Genomic DNA, 14,037 nt, shown 5'->3' on the forward strand with positions numbered 1-14,037 from the left:
AAAATCACCAGATATCTTAGCAACCCTACTCTGAGAGAAAAATTGCTTCCTGATTCCAACATCTGGCAATCCATCCATTAAAACATAGTTCAAACAACGCCTCTGTCAAAAGGCAGGGAGGGTGGGATAGCAACCACAGCAGCATGGCTGCTTCATGCCTTGAGAGCTTCACATAGAGGATAGAAAGGAGGATGAGAGACAATCAGCTCCACTTCCCCCCCTTCCCACACAAACAAATAGCCCAGCCAGTCAGCACAGAGAAGGGGAGGAATCTCTCCTCCTTCCCTGCGTCTGTTCCCACCCATCTCTGTGTGTATTCTAAAGAGAATGGGGAGAATGCTTATGTGCAGCCACCCCACTCCCCTCAGACCTCAGAGTCCTAAGGATTCTTTATCCTGCTGGTGGGACCAAACATCTACCTAGCTAACATTGGGGGGATATTCTCGTAACTATAATCAAAGAGAGAGGCAGCACTGTTGAGAAAACAAACTGATATTAAGATCATTTTCCTGGAAATACTTTATGACCGAAAGGACATACTAAGTTTATTGATTGTATAGAAATTGGAATAATTTAAAAGTAGCGTGCAAACACCGTAGAGTCCTTGACTTTTTTTTTTTAATGCCTCTCATCTGATGCAAGCTTCACCTAAAGAGCCATGGAGGAAGGGAAGTAGCAAGAGATTTTTTTCTGTGAGGGGAAAGAGACTGACCGGGATGACACAAAAGCAGGAAGGTAAGATTAACATAAATCAAACACAGGGTGTGTCACTGAGACTGAAAGGGGTTTAACTTTTCATGAAATTACACATTCCTTTGCGTGGACCAATCTAATGCGTGAAAAAGCAACCTATCCCCTCATGTGCAGCAATGAGCCAAGTACATTACACTGAATGTTTGGATTATAAGTAATTCACCAAAACACAACACATCATTTTCAGTGTGCAATCAGGCTCAACTGTCAATAGTGGTGATGAGTCATAATAGATAAATATTTTATTTACTATTATGGCCTGAGTCTTGCTAAGCGTTGTTACTGTGCAAGTCTTCAGCAACATCCTGGAAAAGAAAGGCCAGTTAAAATGATAACAGCTGATAAATTCAGGGTTTGGAATCTAGCTTTAAAATTGTGTCATATGACCTGTTACCATGAGATTGAAAATCTGCCTGTTAAAAAAAAAAAGCCTGGTGTTGAAAAAATACCTCTAGGGAACTATCTGTTGTGAAAATATTTTTCCCCCAACTCATCCATTCTAAATACCTGAGAAGAAAATTGTCTCTGGGCTCTGCAATGTATTTGATCCAGCCTCTAGCGCAGCCTACACAAAGGCTCACACCGATTGCAAAAATTGAACAGTAATTGCCCCCCGCCCCTGCCCTGAATCTAATGTTCTGAGGCTGTGTGGTTCTTTTCTCAGATTAGGATATTATATTTCTCTTTTAAATTCTGTTTTGAAGTAAAAGGGGAAAGTATGGGGGCAGCAACAGTCTGTGTTCTCAGTGTTTAAATTCTGGTCCCTAGCTGTTTTTGATGCTAGATTAAGTGCCACCTTGAGGAAAAATAATGTTAGGCAGAAAAAATTCAGACAGACCACTAATGCCACAAAACCAACATTGCAGGTTACCTCTGTGAAAATAGCTATTGAATAAATACACAAAGGGCAATTTAAAATTGCTTTAATAATAAAATATATGTCAGGGCAATACCGAAAATTAGATTTGAGTTCAGTGAAATGATATTTCATGCATTATACAATGCCAATTACCATGTAAATAGATACGAAATAAAGTAATGTATAATTTAGGAGTTCAGTGTTTCACAAAGTAAGCATCAGAAAGCACTTGACATTTATTAAGTTTTAAAATTAGCCATGACCCTCATAAAAAGAAAGAAAGAAAAAGGAGCTATTCAAATTTTGTTTTTCATTATGGGACATATCTTGTCTCCATATCTTCCTTTGGCAAAACCAGTGCAGTTCTTCTGCAAAAGGGTATTTAGGATTTCTGGAATCTGGTCAAGAGATGCATTTAAGGCCTAACGCAATACCCACTAAAGTCATTGGGAATATTTTCATTAACTCTAATTGACTTTGGGTCATGCCCTCATGTAGGAGTGGATTCCATATCATTGCATCTCCACACACAGTGGAAATTTCAGGCGGGGCAAGAGTGGGCTGTGAGAGGGGCATAGTTACATACACCCATTCTTCAAACCACCACCCACAGACAGACGATGGATTGTTAGAGAACATGCAGTATGGAGGCTATTCCATCCATGAGGCTGGGCTAGTAGCCACAGAATAGCCCTCTTTTTGTCCATAACCTTGGGAGGAAAAGGATTTTTTCCTTCCCAGCTCTGGAAGAGATTCTTGATGAAAAGCCTGGGTTGAGCCTGTAAGAACTCCAGTGACACTTTTAGAGTAATAAGGAAACACAACCATCTTTCAGAATGTAAGTAAATTTTGTTCTCACAGCACATTTTCAGAAACTTTTATACCAGGGTATAATCAAGCAGTGGGACACCCCCCCCCCACCCCCACTAGAAAAGGGATCTCATTTATTAAACTTTCCAAGCATAACTCTCAGAAAGCTGATGCTTGCAATAGCAGACACATATCCCAAAACAATGAAGCAAAGACATTGAAAAAATAACCAGAAAGGTCACTTCTAAGATGAGATATATCTATACATCTGGCATTGGGTGTTCGGTACTGTAACAGGGTAACAATCAGGCTCTATGTAAGACACTGTAGGAGGAAATACAAGCAGAAAAAACACAACCCAAGGACAGGAAAACGAGATATTCATAGAATTAGAAGTCAGTTGTGCCCTCTACATCCATGTGTGGATCTTCCTTACTCCTCACTCAAAAGGGCGCAGCCCAGAAGCTTCTCCAGCACTATTACTACACCAGTGCACCATGAGGGACTGAGTGGAAGACTCTCAGTGATCTCTGAAGTCCACATTAGCAGAAGCAGTACCAGTGTGAGGAATGACTGGCCCACAGGTGGGAACAGAAGATGCCTATTGTCCTTCCTCATGGAATCATAGACTATCAGGGTTGGAAGGGACATCAGGAGGTCATCTCGTCCAACCCCCTGCTCAAAGCAGGACCAATCCCCAACTAAATCATCCCATCCAGGGCTTTGTCAAGCCTGACCTTAAAAACCTCTGAGGAAGGAGATTCCACCAACTCCCTAGGTAACCCATTCCAGTGCTTCACCACCCTCCTAGTGAAAAAGTTTTTTCCTAATATCCAACCTAGACCTCCCCCACTGCAACTTGAGACCATTACTCCTCGTTCTGTCATCTGGTATCACTTAGAACAGTCTAGATCCATCCTCCTTGAAACCCCCTTTTAGGTAGTTGAAAGCAGCTATCAAATCCCCCTCACTCTTCTCTTCTGCAGACTAAACAATGCCAGTTCCCTCACCCTCTCCTCATAAGTCATGTGCTCCAGCCCCCTGATCATTTTGTTGCCCTTTAGTGGACTATTTCCAGTTTTTCCACATCCTTCTTGTAGTGTGGGGCCCAAAACTGGACACAGTACCCCAGATGAGGCCTCACCAGTGCCGAATAGAGGGGAATGATCACATCCCTTGATCTGCTGGCAATGGACCTACTTATACAGCCCAAAATGCCGTTAGCCTTCTTGGCAACAAGGGCACGCTGTTGACTCATGGACACACTGAAGTTATCCAGAAAAAATAATACTGTCCTTAGCAGTATTAACTTTTCAGTGTATTCACCCCCCAACCCCGCCCAGACTGGGTTCAGCTTTTCCACTGGGAGAAACTGCACCGTCTGTCAGGATGTTGGTGTCTATAATGGAGGGAGCATAGTACCTTTAAGGAAACCTACCATCCACACATGACCCAGTCCAGCATCGACCAAGATAAGGTGTAGTTCCTAGAAGGACCCTGGGAATTGTAGACTCGGCAGCAATGCACGCTGTAAAAAAGGCCAGGGAAATAAAAGAGCTTCTACTAGTCAGCAAGAAGCACAGAAAGCTGTAAGTGGAGCTTTGTCTGAGAAAGTCCGGGAAAATGCTAGGAGAAACTTGTGGCTGAGAATGGATACAGCTTTATTTTCTTCTGAAGGAAGAAATCTGAGAAAGGACAGAAGCTATAAGTATCTCTATAAATAAGAACCAGAAGAGGGTGTGTGTGTGTGTAAGACAGTGGTGGATTACTCCAAAGAGTATCCACTCCTCACTGTAGTCGGGTGAGAGCTGGAGACTGTGGAACTGGCGTGGTCAGAGGGTCACGCAGGTACTGTCTAGTTTGGACTCTACAGTCAGAGGAAGAAGAATTCTTAGGAGGCCTGCTATTATGGCTGAAGTTCAGATGGACTCTTGGGAAAGAACTGTTCCCTGGAGAGGATGAAGAACAGTTGGCCAAAGCCAGTGTTTATTTTAGACTCTGTTGATTTTTTTTTCTTCTAGCTTCCTAAATTAGCTAGAAGGCTAACTCAAATCACACACCATCCCACCAGAAGAGGCAGACTTTGGACCACAGGGGAAACTGAGGCCCAGTGGCACACCTGTCTCCAGAGAAGGTAAATGAGCTGGTTATTACAGGAGGTGGTTTCCAGGATGGATTCTATCAGGATTTTTCCATTTAAAAATTACTTTCCATCACTTTTCATATGCGAGAGGACTATCTGACCCCTCATTGGGGCCTAGACCATCTGCATTTTTTTTTCAGTTTTAGTCATGTGGTTTATCTTAAATGAATACATTTTAAAGAAGGGGGGAGGAATCTGAATAAGTAAAACTGTTCTCCAAGTGGATTCATCGTGCTGAGCAGCCGTGTCTATACAGTACAGTTTCACTTTTACAGTTGCATGCAGCAGCACTACATTTAATGTTTAAATACTTTAGTATAATGCTACTAGACTTTTTAAAAAACTATAGCAGCTATACCTTGTCATGTTTCAGCTCTAATGTGCTATAAAAGTTAGCTGGTAAAATACTTTCCCACAATTCTTTCAAGAAGTAGAGGCAGAGTACTAGCTCGTAAGCCTTCAAATAAAGATTCTGTGCCAGATCTCTAATTTGAGCAAATTGACAAAGCTCGGTCAAACTGAGCTAAGCTGCCTTACACCACTTCAGAATCTGGCCCTCTTAATGCAGCTTGAAATAATGTTGGCTATTTACAAACAGATGGTCCCCACAAGATAAAAGAAGGAGGAAGAGAAGAGAAGAGAGCTGGGATGCAGAAAGAAGGAGAAGAAATAAAAGATGAATAAACAGGTTGATAAAGGTATGTGTTTGAGAGGAAGGAGGTTTCATACTTTTCCTTATGTTGTGTTTTTTCTGGCTGTATCTCTTGGTGTGTCTTACTGGGGAATTAAACCTAGTGACACATAACATGGTTTAACATGTTGCTGATAGGGCAGGGCAGGTGTCCCTTCAGCTCTTTATAATCACAGGCTCCTACATATTTTTATCACTGCCATTTGTCATATGACACTTACATTACAAGATGTTAAAAAGCTAATCACACTGTTACTACAGCTACCTCCTATTCTAAGTACAGAGGGAAACTGGTAATCTCAGATACCGCTGCACAGTAACTGGTGTCAAATGTTGACACTTGAATGACCACAACTGTAAATCTCACCTTGTTAGCCCTCCACTTTTTTACAACCAGCCTAAAATAAAGCTTTAATGCATGATGGAATTAATTGCCTCAGTCTCCATTATGGGCTTTATTCTCACAAACACTGTTCAGCCCGAAATAGCCAACAAAGCTGCACTAGAGATGCAAGTTCTGCCGTAATTGAATGTCTTTCCATATCAAGTGTCACTGGAGATTTGTCTAGCAAACACACCCCCTGAATGGAACATGGGAGAGGAATTTAAGATAGGGAGGATGACCTGCATGTATATGCAGGGAACATATATTTTGATTCTTTGTTTCTAACTGTAACTTGCATGTCTTAATTAATTCACGTTTGAAATTTCTTGACTTAGAGTACATCTATACCACAAATGAAGGTGTGGTAAGATGGACTTCAGCAGGCTCTAGCAATCCAGGGTATGTACCCAGGGTCCCTGGTATGTTTCTACTGGGACAGCTAGCCTGTGCCGAAGCCCATACTGCCACATCTTCCTTACTACTGTTACCTGTGCTCACTAAATTAAAGATAGCACAGGTGTACCTACCTGTACTGCAATCACATCTTCATTCATGGTCTGTAGACCTACCCTTAGGTAACATAAGGCAACCCTGCCTAGTGGTTAGAGGGCCCTGCGCTTCAGACTACCTGGGTTCTACTTCAAACTCTAACACTGTCTTTTTGCATGACTTCTGGTAAGTCACTAAGCTTATTGACCCAGTTTCCTCCTTCATTATATGGGGTGTTGTTAATGCTTATTACCTATCTCACAGATGTGTAGTGAATATGAATGTTGATAAAGCTCTTTGAAGATTAAAAGCATTCTTTTGATACTAAGTATTCTTGGTGAAAATTAACTGGTATTTCACAGGTGTAACTTGAACTAACCTCGTTATCCCTAGCCTGGTTCTTGCTTGCATATTTATACCTGCCTCTGGAAATTTCCACTACATGCATCCGATGAAGTGGGTATTCACCCACAAAAGCTTATGCTCCAATAAGTCTGTTAGTCTATAAGGTGCCACAGGACTCTTTGCCGTTTTTACAGATCCAGATTAACATGGCTATCCCTCTGATTCATGACAAAATGTAGCTTGTAGATAAACTGTTGTTGATGACGATTGTAAGTAGAAACAAACCTAGCTTGGCATTCATGTCCCACAATGTATTTGCATGGCTGACAATTAGGGGGAAATGTTGATTTATAAACTGAAGACACATTTGCTAAAGAAATCAAGGTAAGACAAAAGTTGAGCTTCATCATGATGCCTTTTTAATAGTCACTTTGGCATATTTACAGTCAATTTTCAGTGCAAAACATTACATTAAGATCACTCTGAAAGTGCCCCTTCATTCTGGTATAGTGGCTGTGTGATAAAGTGTTAAAACCCCATCCTGCCACAACCACTAAGAGATTAAGAGACAGTAGCTACCGCCTCAGCTGTGGCTAATTGGCAGACCATCAACAGCTGTGGTGAGAGCAGAAGGAGATGGCTAGGGAGTCTGCTGTGGACCCTGTAGCAGCAAACTGGCAAAAAGCAGCTCAAAGAATTGAAACGTCTAAGTACAAAATAGTAGAATGAGTTTTTCTGGGAAAGGGCTGGGAGTTGAAGGTAGGGAGCAACCCAGAGAAGCATCATTTTTATCTGAGTTAGCAGATTTTAGCTGCACAGTACAGGGTCCCTGGACTAGAACAGGGAGGGCTTAGGTTCCCTTGCCTGCCACCAGGAAAAGGGATATAAGGGCTCTTTTGATGCAACTTGGTGAGGATTATTGAGATAGCCTAGGGTGGGGCTGAAGGCCTGGCATAATCATTAGACTTCTTGTTTGTTGGTCTCTGAGCTACCTCGCAAGGATGGTGACTATAAAGTAGCTATGGCCGGACAGCTGAGTCATGAAAAAGAGCAAACTGCTGCAGGTTTGGATGAACTGTTGATATGGGGTGTCAAAGATGGAGGCTACTTCACCATGCCTGGCCATGAGATGGTGCATGAGGTGGTGAATGACCCCTTACACTCTATGTCATAAAGCCCTACTGCTGTTGCTTTGGAATTTGCTACTGGACTGAGGATATGAATACACTACATTTACCAAAGAAGAAGGTAAACTTTGTTTTTATTTTCTTACTTTTTGCATGGAGGCAATAGCATAACCTGCGTTTCATCATGCTTTGGTGGCCTGCTACAAGGAGTTAAAAGGGAAAATGAATATATATATATATATAGCCTAACTTTTTGATCTGCCCTTGAAATTGTGCTGCAGTGAAATCTTACATAAGAGGAATCTGGGTGTTTCCGCTCTGCCCTGAACAGCTTTTAAAATTAAGAGTGGAAGGTGCAATAAACTATTTCAATAACTCTCTTAGGAGCTCTCTTGTCACAGATGGATTCTATTATGGAGAAGATGTCTGTGACAGGGTTATAGAATATAGCAACAATCAGTCAGCTAAGGACTTTCTAGGGTAAGTGTCCTCAGTTTCACCCCAGGCACTTCAGTACTAAACTAGCTCTTATCTGACAAAGAGAATGGCTGTGAATAGGCCTTATTACATACAGAGTGTGGTTTTGTGTGTGTGTGTGTGTATGGGTTTGATTTTTTTTTTCTTTTTCAGAAGTATTGAGTCAATGGGCGCTTCAGGTGCTAAGAACCTCTCACAATCAGGCCCAGTGGATAGGACTGTGTCCATCTCAATGCCCCCAAAAGGGGAGCTGGAATAATTTTCATAGTGGTGGGGGGCTGATGATGGGAACCATATGTCTGGTGTTTGTTATTACTACTTCAAGCCAGGAGGTGTGGCAACACGCCTAGTTCCAGCACCATTGTCCCCAATAATGTCAGGAAAAAACTCTTCTGCTGCAGGAGAAAGATGCACAAAAAATTTAAAACTCAAATATGTATGCTTTATTCATTTTTTTTTCTGGGAAAGAAAATATTGCAAAACACTTAATTAAAATCAATCTTTAGGGTACTGAACTGTTTCCACTGGAAAACCACCTCAACTGATTTCTCCTGACTTGGAGAAATTAATTGAAAACAATTATGTTTTAGAAATGTTATGCTTTCTGATTTAATCAGTCACTGTCTGATGATGATGATTTATCTTTGGCATGTAACCAGGTTTTTATATAATACGTATTTCAAGCTGTTTCAATTGTTTACAGGTTTTGTTTTTTTGGTGTGGGGGGAACATACAGAGCATTGTTGATGGGGAGGCTGGCACTTTATAAGTGGAAATATCTAATGTTTGCATTTCAGACAGTGAACTGATTCCCTTTTAAGAAAAAAACAACACAACATTGTGTGTATATACACATCATAATTAATTTATTTTAGTGGTCCAGTAAATTACACTTCATATTATCCAATAAAAGTTGATGTTTTAGAGTTACATATACTGTAAGAGGGTGAAAAGGAACTTTTTTTTTTTTTTACCTGGTAAAGGTATGTGAAGCATATTTAGTTTTGGTTTGGAAAAAAAATGGTACAGTATCTCCTCGCTCAACATTGCCGTTGTGTTCCTGAAAAATCCGACTTAAGTGAAATAATGTTAAGAGAATCCAATTTCCCCCTAAGAATTAATGTAAATAGAGGAGGTTAGGGTCCAGGGACATTTTTTTTTACCAGACAAAAGACTATATATAATATATACACACACACACACACACACAGAGTATACGTTTTAAACGAACAATGTAATACTGTACACAGCAATGATGATTGTGAAGCTTGGTAGAGGTGCTGATGAACTAGCACTCCGCTGAGCCCTCAAGGATTAACACATTGTTAATGTAGCCTCACACTCTACAAGGCAGCACAAATGGAGGGAGGGGAGACAGCATGGCAGACAGACACACACAGAGGTTGTGTGTGTGAGAGAGAGAGAGAGAGACGTGCATTGCCCCTTTAAGTACGCTGACTCCACTCTAAGTACATTGCCTTTTAAAATAGATCAGCAAGCTCCCTCTGTCCTGAGCCCTGTTGTGTGTCCCCTGCTCTATGGAGATGGGGTAAGCAGGGGGTAGGAGCAGGAAGGAGGGGGACACCCTGACATTAACCCCCTCTTTCCACCACCCACACACACAGCAAGCAGGAGGCTCCTAGGAGCAGCTCCAAGGCAGGAGCAGCACATAGCAGTGGGGGGAGGGACAGCAACTGGAAGTCTGCTGGGTGGCTGCCTCACAGGGAACTTAGGGGTATTACCCATCCACCCTGGTTCCAAGCCCCCACCAGCTAGCTCCAACGGGCTGCTCTTCCTGCAAGCAGTGGACAAGGCAGGAGGCTGCCACACAACATTATAAGGGAGCATTACACGACTTTAAATGAGCATGTTCTTTAATTGATCAGCAAAGTAACAACGAAACAATGTTAACCGGGATGACTTTAAGTGAGGAAAGGAAAAGGAGTACTTGTGGCACCTTAGAGACTAACCAATTTATTTGAGCATAAGCTTTCATGAGCTACAGCTCACTTCATCGGATGAAGCTGTAGCTCATGAAAGCTTATGCTCAAATTGGTTAGTCTCTAAGGTGCCACAAGTACTCCTTTTCTTTTTGCGAATACAGACTAACACGGCTGTTACTCTGAAACCTTTAAGTGAGGAGTTACTGTACTAGAATTGGCAGCACAGGAAATCTTGCTCCAGTGGATAGGCCGTTACTTTTTAATCCTGACACCTCTGAAGGGCCTATCCAGATTTTAAAATACGAATGAACTAACTATCTTTTTGTTTATATTGGTGTAAGGCCCTAGTCCAGCAAAGCACTTGAGCATGTGATCAACTTTAAGTAAACTAGTAAACCTATTGACTCGGGAAACAGATGGCACATGCCCATATGTTGTACCAGCACTTCTCTAAAGCTACTATCTGTTCTCCAGAATCTGAGCTTTCATTTTTTTAAAAAGGTAAATCTCTAGCTCTTATGACTGAATAAAACTTCAGTGTGAACCTAATGTGGCTGATGGAGAGAGCTCTATGATGTGAAGTTCCAGAGACTGGAACAAAACATCTGATAGCTGTGATCTGTCCCACTCATCTTGTTGAGGTCTAAACTCCATGTCCAATAATGACTTAAGATGTCAATATTAAGGCCTTTCCTCATTTAAGAAATGGAGTGTGCGTGGGGGGTGCGATATCGCAAATCTGTGCGCAATCTACTGTAAGTGAGGTCTCATTGTAATGACTATCAAGGGCAGATCTTGGACAAGAACACTGCTTTTTTTGCTAATTTGACCTCTGCTTAAAGTTAGCCATGGTTTTTTTTTTTTTAAGTACTATGGTGAATAAGGTCCTAAATCTGAAGTAGTACATTTGAAGACATTTGATTGGTGTTAAGCCTAACGTAAGGGAGAGGTCAATAAAATAAAAATAATAATATCTGGGGCTTTTCTTGCACTATATAAAGAAGCCATCCTCTAAGGAAGGTACATTTTGATGTCTAAAAAGATTGACCTTTTGGGCCTAATCAGCATTTCAAGATTGGATTTGAAATGTGATTGGACTCTGTCCCTACAGAATGGCCTTTGTTCTTATCACTGCCCAGCATTTTAAAGTAGACAAACAGTAATCAGTTTTGTTTCCATTAAGGAAGCCAGTAGTGTCACCCCCACTGTATCTCCATGACTTCTTGATTTGATTTATTTATCAGTCCTTTTATTCTAGGTGTTAATGGTATCAGACTTCCTATCCTCACCCCCAGCCCAATCACCTTCTCTAACACACAAATGTCAGCTTCAGTCTGTGTTGGTGGTATTTTTTAATCAAGGATGTGAAAACATAGTGAAGATGATACTTAAGTACTGTTTGTGTAACAACCTCATCTGTATTTATGTAAATTTTATAACTCATGGGGGTGCTCATTTGTTCATCTACTCCTGGCCTCAGTCATAACTTTATTTTTCTTTCTGTTCTTCAGATAGCCTCTGTCAGCTTTTCTTTTGCTTGTAAAGTCCACCCATGAAAGGTGGATGTGCTTTTCTCTGTGAGGGAACCTGAGTCTGGGACCTAAGTTCCTGCAGAGAAACCTTAGAGTAATCCTATGATGAGGAAGAAAATTTAGGCTAAGCTTTATGTTATAGTATTTTCAACTGAAAATACTAATTAAAAGAAGAGGGGGTGAATATTTCTCTGGGAAAGAAGGTATACAAGAGGACAAAATCCTTTTGTCAGCCCACCTTGTTATCAGACCATTCACAAGGTGTGATTAAAACATGTTGGAGTTCCATGATAGCTTTTAACCCTACCTTAGACTGCACGTTTCCGGACTACAATAAGAATATATGCCTCTAGGTAAAGGAAAGCATGTGCTATGAAAACAATGGACAGCATGGACAATAACTGGGTTAAACTGCTTGTTCTTTTACCCAGTTACATGGCTAAGACCTTACCAATGACCTTATATGCTTTCCAGTTGCTAGGATATCAGGTTCATGCTGGAATACTGTTGATTTTTAAGCACTTTCCAAATAGCCTCTGAAAATTACGAACTACAGCACTAAAGAACTACCAAAACTATACAGAACATCTTATTGACCACTATTTTCTTTTTCAGACAAACCTCTCTAATGTAACACTCATTAAACAAATTAGGACTGTAGTATCATTGGCAGCTTTCATAATAAAGACTAGAGGAGAGCTAGGGAAAACAGGTTAGCTATACAGATATTATAGTGAAATCCTAAATATGAAGAATAGCGGTCAGTATGAGAGGCAGCCATAAGTATGTTGTACAATGACTTTCACATAATGTTCACCTTTTTTATATGTTGTGTGTCATGGAGAGCTTCATCTATTAATCAGAAAGTGTTCTGGTCATGTGTACCTGGAGAGAGATTCTCAACTGATTTAAGCTGTTGTAGGAAAGACTCAAGCCTACCTTGTAGTAACTAGTTATATTATTCCTTGCTATCATAGCATTTAATTCTCCTTTGGATTTTAGGGATATGAACTGGGGGGGGGAGGGGAATTGAGCAAATATTTATGGTGTCAATGTATCCTTACTTTACTTAACTTCCAACCTTTTTTTCCCCTAAATTTTATATATAGTGTGCACAAATTGTAGGAGACCCTTAAGGCATTTTTAACAAAGTGGCCCTTTAAAAGGTGGCCCTAAAATAATTTTCTTTCTGATACTGTACAGTTCTATTGCAAAGTTAGCATAGAAATATATTAAGAGGAAGTAGCACTGCGTTTTTCTCTGGAATACACTTAACTGACTCACTTATTAAATTCAGAACCCTAAAGGTATGCCCTTTATACACTCCCACCCAGCACATTCTAGCCTGAAAAAAAGCAGAAGTCCTGTCTAATAATAATCACCAGTTCTTTACAGCTCAATTTTTCATGGTTGGAAGCATCCCTGATCCAACATAGACTAGAAAGCTTCAAAGACTTCAGCAACTCTGGGTAATAGTTAAATTCAAGAATTTTATATTAGATGCAGCTGCCAAACTCACTCCTAAGAGGTAACATATCTCCAAAATCAGAAGCTGCTGAAAAGAAGCTTTTTTCTTTTTTTCTCTGCACTCTTCTGAGAATCTCAAATGAACCAACAGAAATCACAGAAGGTTTCTCAGTCAAAGCTAGTGTGTAGAGCCTACTGCATTTGAAAGGTAGTAGATTAATTCTCGGCCATTATCAGGCCAGTCATAACCAGCTACAATGATCTTTTGAGTTTGAAAGTGTGAGGCAACCAAGGGTGTTCTTTCAAGCAATTACCCACAGTAATTATGGATTTCAAGCCTCAGACATGGCTGAGCTGATGACAGCAACATGAATAATAGTTGACATGAGCAGAACTCTGTTATGGAAAACCAGGAAGGGAGGTGCAGCTCTGCTACAACTAGTAAATCTAACTGGATACCTGGAAAAGTGGTCTATGATATAAATAAAATGGGCATGGCAGAGAAGACTACTGTGTGTTATGCTATCTATTTTTATGTCGGTATGATGCCACTGACTTTGGACTTACTTTAGCCTAGTGTAAATTAGGAGTAAGAACAGGATTGGGCTCACTTAGCATACTATACTCAGGAACTTGTGGTTAGATCCTCAGCTGGTGACCTCAATGGATCTAGGTTGATTTGCACTAGCTGAGGATCTGGCCCAACTATAGAGCCTGATACTGTTAGTGAATTGTGATCACAACCAGGAAGCCCTCTTCTGGAGTTGGGCAGCTTAGGTGCCCAAGCCATTCCTGTGAGAACCAGGAGGAGGTGGTGGTGACTCCCTTTATCATTTGAGCCAGTGGTTAGGATATTCACCTGGGATGTGGGAGATCTAGGTTCAATTTTCCCATACTCAGGCAGAGGATGGAAAAGGGAATTTGAACAGGGTCTCCCACCTCTGAGTGCCCTTACCACTGAGTTATGGAATATTCTGAGAGAGGGCTTCCTTGGTCTTCCTGTTGAAGCTGTTGCA

At 41.0% G+C, this 14,037-nt stretch overlaps 1 long non-coding RNA gene across 1 annotated transcript; it reads left to right on the forward strand.

The window, feature by feature from the left end:
- Nucleotides 1-392: 392 nt before the first annotated feature.
- Nucleotides 393-5,229, forward strand: LOC125629993 (uncharacterized). The gene is made up of 3 exons (XR_007354530.2): nt 393-735; nt 4,444-4,556; nt 5,164-5,229. It is a non-coding gene; the product is annotated as an uncharacterized LOC125629993 (long non-coding RNA).
- Nucleotides 5,230-14,037: the final 8,808 nt, after the last annotated feature.

This window comes from Caretta caretta, chromosome 1 (assembly GCF_965140235.1).
Source record: "Caretta caretta isolate rCarCar2 chromosome 1, rCarCar1.hap1, whole genome shotgun sequence".
Taxonomy (NCBI): Eukaryota; Metazoa; Chordata; order Testudines; family Cheloniidae; genus Caretta; species Caretta caretta.